At 53.7% G+C, this 15,827-nt stretch overlaps 1 protein-coding gene across 7 annotated transcripts in view; it reads left to right on the top strand.

Moving 5' to 3' along the window:
* Positions 1–15,827, top strand: part of NFIX (nuclear factor I X) — a 96,518-nt gene that overhangs the window by 8,695 nt on the left and 71,996 nt on the right. The window contains exons 1-2 of one of the 7 annotated variants that reach the window (XM_074350647.1): positions 2,861–2,992; positions 5,831–6,076. The exons of 5 other annotated variants lie outside the window; for them this stretch is intronic. The gene's annotated coding sequence lies outside the window, so the exon portion shown is untranslated. Of the gene's footprint in view, positions 1–2,860; positions 2,993–5,830; positions 6,077–15,827 lie in introns of those variants that run through there. One more of the 7 variants, XM_074350648.1, reaches the window with a different exon arrangement.

Raw genomic sequence — 15,827 nt, 5'->3', positions numbered from 1 at the left:
GGGCCCATGCCCCTATTTGAAGCATGTCCCAGCTGTTGGCCCTTGAACCCTCCTTACTCCTCTGACCTTCGGATCCTCTTCTGTCTAGTGCTCAGAATGAGAGTGGACGGTCATCTCACCTCCTCTGCACACCCACCAGCCAAGCTTACCCTCACCTTCCTGGCAGGGCCCAGCGCCCTCTCCCATACCTTTCTGGGCACCTAGCTGGAGCCCACATGCTGGGGGTGCAGCCAGGGGCCTGTGCATTCCTTCCACAAATATTTACTAAGCACCTCCTGGGTGCCAGGCCCTGTTCTAGGCCCTGGGGCCTCGGCAAGGAACAAAATCAGTGGAGGTGCCAGCCTCGGTGGGAGGGTAGACAGTGAACCCGATAAACAAGGGAGTGTCCAGTACTTGAGACGGTGATAGGTGCTATGGGGAAAGAGAACAGGTCAGGCCCTCGGAAGTGCCGAGCAGCTGTGGTTTTAGCAGAGGTGGTCTGGGAGGCCCCGTGGCTCAAAGTTGACTTTCAACTTCAGCATTGCTCTGCCACACTCAAGTGCAGCCTCCTGGGCCCTTTTCCCTCTCAGAGGGGCAGTGCGGAGGTCAGGAGTATGTGACTTAGCACGGTTGCCCCCACCATCTGCCCCGAATGAACAGCCTGTTGTTGCTGTGGTCCGAGGTCACCCGTAATCTGTACTTGTGGATACACTGCATGCTGCCCGCATGAGACATGGGGACAAGATGGCCGGGGCCTCTCCTGTACAGAAACTGGGCCTCGATGGGCACCGGGTGTTCTCAACCTTGCTGCTGTGAGCTGGGGGGGTGGGGCGGGGGCAGCTGGTGGCCCGGAGTGGCACTTCCACCTGGGTCCCTCGATTTAGCTCCCTTGGGGCGGGTCCAGTTTATTTTTACCCTAGCCCGTCACCCTGGCAGTGCCAGGCTGCGCCATCTTTGTAGGGTCTTGGGGACCTGCCCACGGCTTGAGGGGGCCTGGCTTTGTCTGCTGGACCCCCAACTCTCCCTAGACCCCCATCTCCCTCCACCCCTAAAGCTCCAGGTGTGAGGGCTCTGGGCCTGGGCTGGTGGGGTCGGCACTGCCGGCTGGCAACCACCGTGCCCAGCCTGGTGGCATTTGGTTTGGCGCCCTGCCTGCCCGCCACCCCCACCCCATGCCTGGGCAGAGCCGAGCGGCTGCTGCTGCCAGTCTCCATTTCGGAGCTTGGGGTGGGGGTGGGGGAACACTGGGCGCCTCCTGTTCCCCTGCCCATCCCATGCCACCTGGGGCTTGTCCCCCATGCCGACTCCTTGGAAGGGCCCAGGCTGCTTTTCCCGTTGCCCCTTTGCATCCCGGAGCTCAGCGAGGATGCCCGCCTGGCTTCCATCTTCCCTGCTCACTTCCTCCCTCTCTCGCCTGCTTGCCTGTAATGGCTCACCATTTTTGGCATCTCCTCCCCCTCCCCCTCCCATAGGCGCCAACCTCACTTCCAAACCTTCCATTGCTGGCTCTCTGGCCTCGGCTGCCTGGGGCTGGGACCCTGGAAGAGAGAGTTTGGGGGGCCGAGCATATGGGCATGAGGGGGGCTTTCTGGGTGCCTGTATGTGTGTGTCTGGAGGGGGAGACATGCTCCAAGCCAGCTCATGCAACCAGCCTTGAGGTTGGCAGAGCTGGGCTGCAGAAAGGGGGTGGCAAAGAAGTGTAGACCCTCCCATTTCTGACCGGCCCCCAGGCCTGGAGTCAACCTCTGGGCCATTGGGAGACCAAGCAGGCATTTCTGTCCAAGCCTAGGGTCTGGACTGGGAAAAGCAAGACTTCATTTGTAGGATTCTTCAATCCCTCCTCCCCCAATTCCTCCCCCAACCCAGGACCTCAAGAATCCTGTTCCTCTTCCCAGGAGCTGGGGGCGGTGGGGATGGACCAAGCCCCACATTGGGCACTTGTGCCCCCAGAGGGGCAAGGGACTTCGGAGGAACCGGTTTACTGCCCCCCCAGCCCGCTGCCCGCCTCTCTCGGCACTAAACAAAGTTTGCTAAGTAACTTCAAATGTTATTTGAGGACGGCCTGGCCTCAGCCCAAGGCGGCCCTGTGGAAACTTGTTTTTCGCTGCCGAGGCTGCAAGTATCAAAGACACACTTTCGGGGGGGGGTGGGGGGTGGGTGGGGGTGTTTCGATGCTTCTCCCCTCTCTGTGGCAGGGGCTGGCCCTGAACGGACACACAGACACACAGAGGCCCGCACTGGTGGAGGGACACATGCATCCTGCTGGGGCTTGCAACACTAGACGCATGACAGCCGTGGGCCATAGCACTCACCATAACACAACACACATACTGACACAGCAAGCAGGGAGGGTGGGGTTTCAAGGGTGCTGCCCCCAGCCCACAGGCCCCGGGGTTTTTCCAGCTGCTGAGGTTTTTCCACACTAGGGAAGTGCACGGCCAGGAAGCCTGGAGTCCTGTGTTCTCAGGTCTCCTGGGCCTGAGTGGGTGATCAAATGGGTCCCCTCCCCTCTCTCAGCCTCAGTTTTCCCCAAACATAGAGGGACGCGCTGGGCCCCGGGGGTGTAAGATGCAGAATCCTGCACTGATTAGAAGAAGGCCTGCATTGGGAATCATTGGAATCGTTGAAGTGAGCAGTGAGTCGCTAAAAGCAGGGTCTGAGCACAGCGTCCGGGGTACAAGCAGTGCTCATTCATAAGTGTCAGCTGGCATTTCTGCAAACCTGATGGGTGTCCACCCTGACAGAAAGCCCCAACCTCAAGCAACTCTAGGTTCTTCAGGTCCTAGGGAAGACTGTTTTCTCACCTTCTCTCGCCATTTTTCTCCTGGCTTTTCTTGATCTTTCCCTAAATCCCTCCTTCTCTTGGTCTCCACCAGCCCTGCCCAGGCCTGGAGCTCCGGGAAATTGTGGGAAACTGGCTTGGAGTGTGTGTCCCTCACTGAAGCCAGCTAGGCCTGGGGTCCTCCATGCCCTGAGATTCCTGATGACCCTCCTGGGGATTCCACAGACTCAGGCAAGAAGCTGGGGGGTGGGCATCTGAGCTGACACAGCATGGGAGGGTAGGGTGGTTCATAGGGTCCCTCTGAACTGTCACTCCCTAAGCTCTGTAAGCACGTGGGATCTCATTGGACAATAGAAAGACCAAGGCCTGAGGGACTGGACTGCCCTCCCTAGCAAGAGTCCCCCCATCTTACTGTCAGCCAGACTCTCATTGAGGTAGGTTTGTGGGGGTCCCCTGGTCCCAGCCCCACAGACCGCTTCATTCTCCACTCACAGTCGGTACCCGCAACACCCCGCCACCCGCAGTCTGTCGCGCAGTGACAGCCTGTCACAGGCACCGCCGCACACCGGCACAATCTGTCGTCCACGCACAGTCTCACACACAACCTGTCACACACACGCACACACACACAGCGGCACAGTCACACACACAGCCAGCCTCACGCGATCACACCAAGCGTCACAGCTTGTCACAGCCATAGACTCCTCACAATAAAAATAACAGCTACCAACTCCAGAGCAATTATGCCTGGGCAGCGGGTGGGCGGGTGCACGTGACCTCCTGTAACCCTCCCAACATGAAGCAGGTATGAGTAACCTGCTTTACAGATGAGGAAACAGAGGCCAGAAGGTCAAGTGCCAAGGTCATGAGGCTAGAAGTGGGGTGGCATGAATGACTCAGCCAGGCCCCCAGGGACAGACAAGACTTAAACAGGTCACCCTGCTTTTAACCTGCTCCTATTCAGACTCTCCCTTCAGGCTCTCCTCATGAAAGTTTCCTTCCCATTCCCCAGAAGGGGAAAACTGAGGTTCTAAGCAGCTCAGCCAAGAAACAGGGGAGGGAGCCTGCTGGCCCCTTGTTAAGAGGGTTCAAACTGTCTGCCCTCACCTGAAGAAATGTGAGCCATGCCCGCCAGCCCAAATGTTACTTGGCTGCTTGTGGACCACAGTGGCTGCAGCCTGTGGTCCTGCTGGTTTCCATATTTAGGAGCCTCTGGCTGGGGCCAGGGTTCTGGAAGGCAGAGAAGTCCTGGGTCTTCAAAGCCTCTGTCTCCATCCACAGTGGGTGGGTGGGAGGGGTAGTGGCAGCCAGTAGGTTCCCAGGCAAGTGCCCCAGCCCTAGCCATGTCCAGGAGACTGGGGCTACCCTGCACCCCTACTCCCCAGGGCCCTCCGCATTCCAGGACGCTTCCTCCTCCTTCTCCTTTCCTACAGACCGTCTTCCCTCGCTTTTCCCTTCTTTGTTCCACCCCCGCCCACTCCCTGGGGCTTCCCCCATTAGAGCTGCCACGGCCAAAACCAACACAAGGCTCCAACGACATCCCGCTGAGACCCGCTGGCCCTTGAGCCCTGCCCCCTGGCCTGCTCAGGGGCCAAATTCTGGCTGGGTGTTGGCGACGGTGGCCCGGGTGCACGTGGCCACTTTTAGGGCAAACACATGCGCTCACACCCAGGCGGCGGCCCCGAAAAGGCACCCAGGCACATGCCTGCTTAGGTCCAACGCTCCAGCAGGCACCCGAGCACACACACAAAAGCATGTTCCTGCACAGGGGCTCAGACCAGGTCTCCAGCATGTGCTAGCCTGGTGTCCTGGACAGGGATCCCAGGCACTGCCAGCTTTTATGTACACCCAGGCCTGACACCCCTATAGGGACTGCTGAGAGCACACACACCCAGTAAATACACCCTTGCCTAGCGTCTGATGGAGGGCCGACACACACACACACACACACACACACACACACACACCCACATGCACTCTCCTGTTTGCACCCTGATGGGTTCTGAGCAGCGGTCCTGCCCTGTGCCCCCATGGGGGTCCCGGGCTCAGGTGGGTAGGTGAGCCTGCAAGAGCTGCCAGGGCCCACGCACGTGGCTCCAGGCCCACGCAGGCACGCACCTCCCCAGCCTGCACACGCGTGTATTTCACGTGAGCCGCACACCTGCCAGGCCGCCCAGGGCACCTGGCTGCAAAGCCGCATTCAGGTTGTTGGGGGAAGGGACTGGGACTAAGAGGCCTAATTCCCACCGCCCCCATTTCTCTTAGAACACACGCCTCCCTAAATGTCCCTGGGGCGCAGGTGAGCCGCCCCAGAACTGCTGCCCAGTGGCGCCTCTGCATGTGCTATATTTATGTTGGAAATTTGTACCTTTATATATATATTTTACATGTAAGAACCTCCCCCTATTCCCGCTCCACGTTTGTACTTGAGTTTTTACCATCCTGGTTCGGCTTCCTCCCAAACCTGCAAAAAACCCATTTCGCCAAGCAGGGACGTGGGGCAAGGCGGGAACAGCCTCCTCCCTTCCCACTGTGGACGCCCCTCGTTCTTAAAGGCTAGGGTCCTCCCCTCCATTTCCCGCGAAAGGCCGGACCACATCACCAAATCCCGCAGCCCTCCCCGAAACACAATCGCGGGGGTGGGTGCTGGCGGCCAGACATTGCTTTTTGGTGTGTTTGCTGTTGCTTCTTAAATTAATCCTGAGTGACGGCCTGCAATTCCTCTCCACAAAGAGGCCATTTAACGCACCCTCCCTTCTCGGGCGAAACTTCCATTTGCCCCCCTGAGTCCAGCTTGGCAGCTCAGGCCGTGCTACCAGCCCTCTTGGACTTCCCCTCAGGTGCGCCCGGGACGTGGAGGCGGGTTCCCTGTGCGCACCGTGGATGGACCTCAGGAGCGAGCGTGGGTGGGTTTTGGACGGATGGGAGAAATCTTAAAATAGAAGCGCATCGCTGAACAGAGGTGGGGGAGGGTGTCCCAGGACCCCCTAGATGGCCCCACTACTCAGCCGTAAGGCTTCGGATGCCTTAGCCCGGCTGAAGAAAGATCATCTTCTTTGCCTTCCCCAGAGCGCCGCCGGGAGAGGAGGATCCAGGCCATCCCCCACATCGCCCTGCAGCCCCCGAGTCTGCGTGCTTCTGTGGAAACTCCGGCAGAGACGTGCCCGTGGTGCCCATGTGCTAGCCCCAGCGTATGCCCCTCTCCAGGCTCCCGCCGCCTACGGGCTCCTTTCATTGTCACCTCCCGGGTATTCTTTTCGCGCGTGGCATTTCCCCGGCCCGCTGTAATTGGCTCACACTTGGGGGAGAACATAGGTAGGTGGGGGTCGTGGAGAGGCCTCCCTTGGGCTCAGGCAAGGGGAGGGATGGGTGCTTTACACGCGCGGAACGTGGACTCTTGACTGTCGTCACTTGCACCGCGCACCACAGGGTAGAGAAGGGGACAACGCAGCCCTCGACGGTGCGGACGACCCAGACCCCGGGGCATTTGAGGGCGATGCGCAAAGTCGCTCGTGCGCGTGCGCGGGAAGCAAAAAAGCGGGAAGCGATGCCTTGAAGCCCCGGATGTGGAAAGCGCCTGTGGCACAAGGTTGGGTCGCTCTGGTGGCGGAACTGCTCTGGGCATTGAGTGAGGAGTAAGGGCCACTGCCCCCGCGGGCAGGTGAGGGGAAACCGGAATGGGTGTGAAGAAGCAGCGGAGATAAGCGAGGCCTTGGGCCATTTGCCAGCAGCCAGAAGTTCCAAAGTCATGCCCCCTAAACCCTGAGGGGGGCTGTGGCGTCCTTCGAACCCTGCACGGCGCAGGTGCGGCTCCCTCCGGCCGGGCGCGGCCCAGCCCTTCATAGCGACCCGGCAAAAAGTGACCCGGCGTGGGCGTCGAGGGCCGGCCTGGTTCGCGTTCTGGGGCATTCGCCATTTGCAGCACCAGATGCCTCGGCCAGAAGGGGCTCAAATGGCCGCGTTTTGGCCTTGAAGCTGGTTCGGTCCCTTCCCCAGGAGCGCGGGGTGGAGCTCCGGGCTGCCCTTGCCTCAGTGTTCCTCCTCCCGTGCCCATCCTGATACCGGACAGGGGATAATGTGCGCGAGGGCTTTGGAAATAATACGATGGTAATGATTGCTGGTGTTCTTTGGCTGCTTGAGGGACTTTTGAGCTGTATTGCCCCAGAATCCGAGGGCAACTTCGGGGCGTTAATTCGGAGAGAGTCCCTCGTGCACGTCATAGCCTTCAGACCCCAGGCCTCGGAGGAGTCTCCCCATTTATCCCCAAGCCGCCTCTTTTTTTGTATATAAGGGCGGGGAGATTTACCAGGGGAGAATTTTGTTTGTTTCGAGGGTTGGCTAGATTTGGGGGTGTTTGGCCTCCAGCGAGCACGGGGAAGAAATGTGACTAAGTGGCGGAAAATGTGCTTTCCCTTTCCCTCTTTTTCTGCCCTCAGGCCGCGGGAGTTGCGCAGCTTCTAAGAACCTTTACAAAAAAATTTTCCCCAGATCCCCTCTGATCAACACCGCCCTCCCTTGGTGCTGACTTCTTGAATTTGAATTTGGGGTGCTAAGGCCTCTCTTCCCCCTGCTGCCAGCCATTTTGCAGCACTTCTGGACAGGCCAGGGGAGAGAATGGAAAAGTGGAAAAAAACGTGTGCGCCGAGAGGGCCCGACTTTAACCTGTTGGAGGGGGAGGCTAGTGTCTGGAAGGCTTCCTCCCCAGCCAACACTCGGAGTTCGAGCAGCCCCCGGGCATTCCAAGAAAGCACTCAGGGGCCTCCGGACCGGTCCTTCGGAAGCCAGTCATAAACCCGACTTCTCATCACCCGAATTACTTAAATGCACTTTGATGGTGTTAGGTCCTTTTCCTTTTCCACGTGCAGATGACTCAGCCTGCTCCAGCTGCGGTGACCCAGGGCAGCGGCTGACACTGCTCTGTGTACCCTCGACCCGGAGGCACACCATCCCAACAGTATCCAGTCCCCTCAAGCTCCCAGACCACAGTTGCCTTTCCCCCTCTTGTTTTTCGGGTCATCTTTTCCCTCTTATTTAAAAAATTATTTTTAAAATTGTAAAGGAGTTTTAGCCTTTTTTTTTTTCAAAACGTGAGACAGAGGCTGAATGATGGAAACAGGCATTTTAAAAAAGAAAGAAAAATACATGCGGGCATTCCGTGGAGCTCGAGCCTCCCTTGCTTGGCGACTGAGCTTTGGTCGCGGTTCCCTTGTAGAACCGGCATGGGGCACCTGGAATCTCTGTCGCTGAAAAAGCGCTATAGAAATGCGAGGAATTATGATTTTAATAAAATTGTGTCTCATTTAGGAGCGCGCTTCTGCACTGCCTCTGTCGTCGGAGCCCGGGTTTGCCACGGCAAAGTCTGTAATCAGAGAAAAATACCAGCTTTGTTGAGGGTTAGAATATATCATTGGCTAATGTGTGTGGTTTTTTTTTTTTAATAATGCTAAGCATTGGAATAATTAAAGAGTGAGAAATAACTTGTCTCTCCTCTCCTCTCAGCATTGTCTTGTTTAAGAGTGGAAAGCGCACTTTTAGGCAAAGCTGGTTAGTTTTAATGCGGGCTTTTTTTCTCAACCGCCTTTCCTCCGCTCCGGTCTGATTCGCAAATCCCCAAACTGGCACAAACCGGGAAACTTGCCGCGGCGGCCGTTCTTCTCCCGGAGTTGGAGCCTCGCTTTCCTTTTTTCCCCTCTTTCAGAGACAACCCTCTCCTCTTCCCTCCCCCGCCTCTGGGCCCTGACCTACTGCCTGGTTTTCGCTAGAGCGATTTAAAAAAGAAAGAAAGGAAGAAAAGAGCCGGGCTCTGGTACCCCCGTGCCAGCCGAGGGCGTGTTTCCCTGGCGGCCGGCTGGTGGGAGAGTCATACTAGGGTGGAGGGTGTGGGGTCTCAGATGCAGAGTCTTGATGCTTACCCTGCACCCCGCCCCCGCAAAAAAAAAAAAAAGGATCAAGTAATCCAGTATTTCTGAAGATCTCAGGCTCAGAGAGCTCAGATCCCTTGTCATATTTTAAATTAAGCTGAACAGTTCGTTCTTCCCAGCCTCATATGCAATAAACACGAAGAGAAAATTCGGTCGAGAGCCTGTCTTGGTGGCCCCGTGCCCTTGGTAGGGGAGAGAGCTGCCTACTTGGGCTGCGCCTGGCCTCCAACCCGACGATGGTGCCACTACTCACAGGGCCTAGCTTTGGGGCAGAAGAGCAGGGTCCAGGGACAGCGGTGGGCACAGCCTGGGGAGATGTGGGAATAGAAGAGGCTCTTCATCAGGGCCGCAGAGGTTTGCTCCAGGCCAGTGGGAAGCTAAGTGGCTGCCTTGGTCATTTCACCAGGTATGGGGTGGATGGGCTCGAAAGGAAAACAGGCTTCCGTGGTGCTTGGGGAAGACACAGCTCCCATGAGAAAGGAACGGGGGAAATGGGCAAGAAATGGGGGTAGGGGCTTGTGCCCCAGCGCCAGTGGCTGTGCAGTGGCTTCGCCTTGCAAAGGGATTTATTTATTTATTTGCTTCAGGTGTTTTTAATTAAATGTGTTCCTCTTATTTTCCTTGTTATTTGGTGCTTAGACTTTTCAGCGATCCCTTGCATTCTTTTTTTTTTTTTAACATAAGCAGAAACTTTTCCCCTCCTTGGAGAGATATTGTGGGAGGTATTTTGCCTTCAGTGCTTTCTCTTTCCTGCTTTTTAAAAAATTTAATTTTAAAATTATAAAGTAAATTTAGTGTGAGTGAAAGTGAGGGGGGAGACAGCTGGGGCTGGAGCCAGGGAAGGGGGAGGCAGATGTAGCAGAGTTGGGCCTCCCTTCCTGAGGCAGCCCCACCCCAGGACTCCCTCACTCTCTCGGCCCCCTTCTGTAGCTGTCACCCCCTTCCTCTCCCTGCAGGGCTCTTTTTGGACAGGCATGGGGGGAGCCTGTCCTGATGTGTGCTCATTCAGCCTTCAGGAACCCCTGACTCCGCAGAACCACTTTTCCCTCATGACCCACAAATACCAAGGGCCCCAGTCCTTGCCTACTCACTATGGCTGTTTGGCTTTCAGCTCTGTGGGCCCTGTTTGTCTCCCACACTTGCCCTGCTAACCCCGCCACACAGAGTTGGTTGATGTGATCAGAGTTGGGCAGGCACAGAGAAAGACAGACAGAGGTGAAGAAACCCCTCTGCAGCAGTGAGGATTCAAGGGGCTTCTTTTCATTATGAAGGTTTTTTTGTGGTCACATGAGTAATGCACTCTGTAACATGCACTCTGTAACATGTGTGCATACATAGGTGCTCAAATTTGACGCTACTGGTGTGAGCAGGAGCTATCTCTACGGCATATAAATTGGGAGAACTCTGTAGTTTAAAAACTCAAGGCCCCTTTAGCGGTGCTGAAAATGTTCTGTTTCTTAATCTGGGTGAGATTACACAGGTGTGTTCACTTTGTGAAAATATATCGAGTAGCAGACTTAGAACTGTGTGCTTTCTTTATATGTGCCACACTTCAGTTAAAAAGTTTATTTTAAAAAAAGGAAGGCCCAGCCTCAAAAGTAAAGAAAAGGCTGAAGTTTACAAAATGATAATAGTAATACAAATTTAAGTAAGAATATTCTCCAGCCTGCTTTGCTCAGGCCTCCCCACTAAGGAATGGTGGGAAGGCTTGTAAAAATTAGTGGGCTGATAGAAAAGCTCGCAGGCGTGTGGCCCACAAGGCTTCCAGACCTGTCCACCTGTGTGGAGTACCTGGAAACCACCTGCAGACTTAGGTTTAGCTATAAGGTTTTAACATCTCAGGACCAAAGGATAAAAAGTGGTAAGGAAGAAGTTACATGCCAATTACATTTTGCTGTCAACATCTGGAAAGCAAAATTGCAGCTGTTCTCCCCCTCCCCATTACCACCTCTTCTTTTTCTCTGCACACTTAAATTTTTTGTACTTGTGCCATCCTTACTTTGGTTTTCTGCACTGTTAAAACATTTTCACTACTCTGATCAAATCGAGTTGTTGAGTTTAGACTTTAAAATATATACATATATATTTAAGTATGTATCTTATAGTCTGACAGTATAATTTTTGAAGTGATTTATTTGAACAGGCTCACAATCAATTGATAATCCCCTTCCTTTTCTTTCCCCTTCTCGGACTTTCCAGCACCGTTCAGGCCAGAAACTGAAGGGAGAATGCTTGGCTGCTCTTGCCTCGGCTCCTTTGGGCAGGTACTGACAGCTTCGCCCTCCACGGCCCTTCTGCGGTGTTTTTGTTTTCCCTTCGCCCCCCAAAAATATTTGAACCAAAAAGCCTTCTTTTTTTTTTCCTCCACCCACAGCAAACTGAAAGGGCTAGTGAACCGTGATTCAACAGAGCGAGGGCGCCTCTTTTCTTCCTTAGCATTAATTAACTCAAGTTCGTTAGGACGTTGGGTCTGTCGCCCACAGTTTTCTCTTGTGTGTGCTGAATCGGGTCATAGAGGGAGACTTCCCATGCAAACAGTTTGTGTTGGAGCTGGAGGACACAGAGGGGGAGAGAGGGTAAGAAAGAAAAGGAGCCAGCGAGGGATGGATTGTGGCTGAGGGGTGGGTATGGTCTTAAGCTCTGGGCACCCCAGTGCTGGCCTCTGCAGGGGCAGACACCAGGGGAATGAAGATTCTCCGGTTTCCTTGGCAATGATCCTGATAATAAAATTGTTGGGGGAAACAATACATGTTGAGGGATTGAAAAATATCTTCCTTCCAACTCCTAAAATTGTACATTTTGGGGAAGCCACTTGCCCAGACAGGGCCCTCCCAGCTCCCCTGAGCCCCGGAGCAGTGAAAACCTCGGGGCTGTTCCCATCCTGGCCACCCGCTCTCTCTGTCCCAGGCTCTGGGCACTGCCTGTTGCCACAGCAACTGCAAGAAAGAGGTTCTCACTGGGCCGTGGGGAGTGCAGACCAGGCAGAGGGCACCCGGAGATCTGGGAGATACTCTCCTCTAGCTCTGGCAAAGCAAGGGGGTGTCACAACAGATCCTGATGGAGCTCACTCACAAAGAGCGTCTAGGAAGGCTACAGAAGAAGTCTTCAAGGTTCAGGACTAGTGGTGGCGGGAGGGAGAGGAGCATCTTCCTGTCTTCCCCGGAGGATCCCCAGGCCTTTTCTGGGGTTGGGAGTTGGCAGTCTGGCCCTGGGCGAGTTTTTAATATTTTGCCATTAGCTCTATCCTTCTCTCTTACCCTGTAGATATTTTCACAATGCACTGGGCACAGACTTCATCTTCACGTGCTGATCTCTCCTTCCCATGCCTTTTGTCACTTTTTCAGTTCTTTAGAGAAAGTTGTGAAACTGGCCTATGGGGTTCTCCTTTCTTCCTGTGCCCTTGGCCACCATGGAGCAGCACTTTCTAGGCCGACTGGGTGAGTGAGGCTCAGACTCCGCACTGCCCTTGCCCCTCGAAGCCCTTGGCTGTCATCTGTCCTGTGCCATCTTCGGAGTGTCCAGTTCCCAGGTAGCCCCCTGGCGGGACGATAGGGCTCTGGCCTTCTAGGCTTTTACTTCTGTTTGGTGACACAGGAAAGTTTCAAGCTAAATAGGGAATTAACGACTAGGGGTTTTGTTTCCCATACTCCGTAGAGGATGAAAGTAAACAATTTCCAGTTGCACCGGAGAGAATAGATCGTCTTCCCCAATACCCCTATTCCTCTCTGATTTTATTCAGCGCCAGGAGGAAGAGGGGAGATGTGCCTGGAGCAGGGTAGTGTTTGGAGCCAGAACGAGGCTGCCTGTTGGCCGGATCCCAGGCCACCGCTCCCGGTTTGTAGTCAGGAGGAGAAAAGGAAGGGAAAACTGGGGGGGTTGGTTTATAGGAGAGGAGTATGCAGCCTGGTTCTGAGGCAGGCCTCATCCTAAGACCCAGCACGGGGGTGTGGGGCAAATCCGTTCAGCAAGCGTGGAGATGCTAGAAAACCTCTCCGGTCCGCCGTTCTGAGCAGAGGAAAATAGGCCCAAGTCAGCCAAAAAAACCCGCTTTGTCCAAATTCTCCGAGCCTCCTTGCAATGTGCGTATTCTGGTTTCCATGCTTGGCGGTTCCAGACTCTTGGATGATTTTAGTCAGGCTGCAGAGCCCCTTCCTGCCTGCCCCCCAGAGAGGGGAGGCCCCACCCACCTCTCGGATAAGCAGCCGGCCCCTTCCTTTTGCTGCCTACAGTTCTCTTTCCATTTCAGTCCGGGAGGCCGGCCCCTGCTTTCCTGTGTCCCTTCTACTGTGGGACAAGATGGGAGATCTCAGGGATACGAAGTTGGCTTCTTTTCAGTTTGGGCCAATGCTGAGTTATAAAATCCCAGGAATTGGACAGACTAATCGGGGCTCTATTTGTGGACTTTTAAATTTTTCTATGTCCTTTTTCACCCAGATATACAGTAGTAAAATGGATCCTGAAATATCTGGTAATTCTTATGTAGGTTTTGTCAGTTATATGCACTATTTGTGTATAGTTATTCAAAATAGCACAGACATATATAAAATTAGCCCAGGATCTCAAAGAATAATCTGAGCCTTAAAGCAAGCAGGATGTGGACAAATAGGATTTTTTTTTTTATTTTAAGATAAAGAGACCTCCAAACAGTGGCTTGGTTTTTAAAGATACAACTTCTTGTGCTTCTAGATGTCTCACTATTGGCAGGTATGGGCCAGTTGTGAAACCTGTCTCAGGCTGGGAAAATTATTTTGTTTCCTTGAAGATTGTTGAATGCTATCTACATGAGTGAGGACCTGTACAGAGTTTCCTCTTTTGCCTTAAGTGATCCACAAGGCCTCATTTGTTTTGTAGAGTTTTGGAAAACAACACATTTCACTTTCTTGAGCTAGAAGCAGTCACTTTCTTTAGCTAGTTTTTCTTTTTCTTCTTCTTCTTCTTTTTTTTTTTTACCCCCATCCCAAAGTCCTTATCTCTTCTCCTAGCTCACTTTTCCTTTTCAGCCACATCCTCTTTCCCTCCATCTCTCTGTCCTCCTCTCTCTTTGCAGTTTTGGGCCAGCTGGGCTTTCTTTCTCCAAGTTGGGCTTCCTTCTCTCTCTCCCTCTCCCTGTTCCTCTTATTCCTGTGGCTGGCTCTGTCTTTTTCTTTTGGAGGCACATTTTTCCTAGTGATGGCTGAAATCGGCATGGGTATTTCAGAAATGTTTCCCTGAAAACTATTGCTTTAAAAAAAAATAAAATTCTTTTAAGGGGAGAGTAGAGTGCATGCTTAGCATGTATGAGGTCCTGGATTCAATCCCCAGTACCTCCATTAAAATAAATAAATAAACCTAATTACCCCCCCAAATTGTTTCGAAAATATACATTACAGTGAGGCCTCTCACAAAGGCAGAAAGATTCCTTTCCACAAACTAAAAGTCCATGTGAGTTTTTAAAGTCTCTGACTTCTTGATTTTTCTTTTAAATAAGGAGTACACCTTTCCCCAGAAATCTCCCTGCTTTTCCTTTATTTTTTTCCCTTGTCTTTAATTTTCTTTTTCACTCGCTACTCTCACCAGCATCACTGGCTTGCTTACCCCTCAGACGTTTTTTCTCTCATTCCCTTTCCTCCCTCCTCTCTCCTTCTCCTCCAAGGTTTGCCTGTCCCCTTGCTCCCTCCATCCCCTGAGCCCTTGCATTTATGGGTAACTCATCCCTGGAGAAGCCTTGAATCCTCAGGGGGTTTTGTGGGTTTTTCTTTTTGTCTTGGCTCTGGTCTGGGTGCAGGGTGCAGGGTGCAGGGTGCAGAGCGTCTGAGCTCCCTGCTGCGCCAGGAGGGGAGCTGAGAAGGAGGCTGGGTCTGGGACAGGTAATCTTCTAGCGGGGCCTCCACACTCTTAACAAAAGGGGGACAGTCCCCTTTTGTCTGGGGCTTCTGAGGGGCGTGTCCAAGGCCTAGAGCTGCCACCAGTGGCATGTAGGAGGAGGGGGCTGTAGGGGTAGGGCGAGCCAAGTGTTTCTAATGGAACCTGAGCGATTCTTCTCTGTGTGCCCCACAGAAAAGAGAGGGAGACCTTTTCTCCTCCCTCCCCATTCATTCAAAATCCCCTGGCTGCTCACCCAGGAAGGCCTCCCCTGGGAGCCAGCTGCCTCTTAGGGAACAGGGTGAGAGGAGAGCGCTGCCTGGGACTCCTCGCTGCCCACCTTCAAGGTTACAGGCCACTGGCAGGTGAAGGACAACTGAAGATTGTTCTTCCTCTGTGTTACTCCCCTGGGAAGTGCCTGTTGCTCCCCCTGTTAAGGGAGAATTGAGGGGGCACAGTGGGTCCCTGAGGCTCAACCTAAAACACTCCACTGGTCCTCCTGGGCCACTTTTATGTTCAGTTTCTCGGCCACTCCATCGACCTTTGACCTCTCCCTTCATCCAGGAGTGAATCAGGAATCTTGTCCATTTCCCTTACTGCCAAGTGGATCCTTCCATTCGCCATCTCTCCTGCCACCTACCCAACTGTACCACCGGATTCAGAATCAACCCATGTTTAACACTCGGCACTGTGGTCTGTGAGAGACGGAACATGTTCGAATTCTCCAGGAGGCTCATGTTGGCCATTTTCTGCTTGGTGTCTAATATTTAGTATGAATCCAAATACCAGAAAAACACCCCCATGCCAAATATAAGCTCACTTGTAGTTTCTACCATCTCATCATGACTTTAGAAAGTAAGATTGCTTCTCTCAAGGTGGAGAGGCAGGGTGTGGTATCTTATGTTACTCAGCTAACATCCTTGGCTAATTGAACTGAAGCTGGTTATTAACGTGATGTTAATTATTGAACGCCACCCTAAGAGGCCTATCTGCAGCGGCACCTGCCTCTTCCTGTCTCACCTCTGTTTCTCTCCGGTTGCTACGAGCTCACTTCAGACCGTTCAGGGCTTGGACTGGGGTCTCAGGTGCTGGGCGGCACCTTTCTCATTGTCAGGGTTCAGTGCCAGCCCAGGGCTGCATGTTTTGTTTTGGTACACCCCAGGCCCTCTTCCAGGAACCTTTCCGTTGAGCATAAAGGCCACGGAGCACAGGGTTTCAGATGGGGAAGAAAGGGGCGCGAGTGAGCAGTGACCTTTTTTCTGTTGCCAGCTGAGGGCTGAGCCTTGCCTGGGGAGAGGGCAGCT

This window comes from Camelus bactrianus, chromosome 22 (assembly GCF_048773025.1).
Source record: "Camelus bactrianus isolate YW-2024 breed Bactrian camel chromosome 22, ASM4877302v1, whole genome shotgun sequence".
In the NCBI taxonomy this organism is placed as follows: Eukaryota; Metazoa; Chordata; class Mammalia; order Artiodactyla; family Camelidae; genus Camelus; species Camelus bactrianus.
Note: the sequence above shows the minus strand (reverse complement) of the source record. Positions and strands in the feature narration are given on the sequence as shown.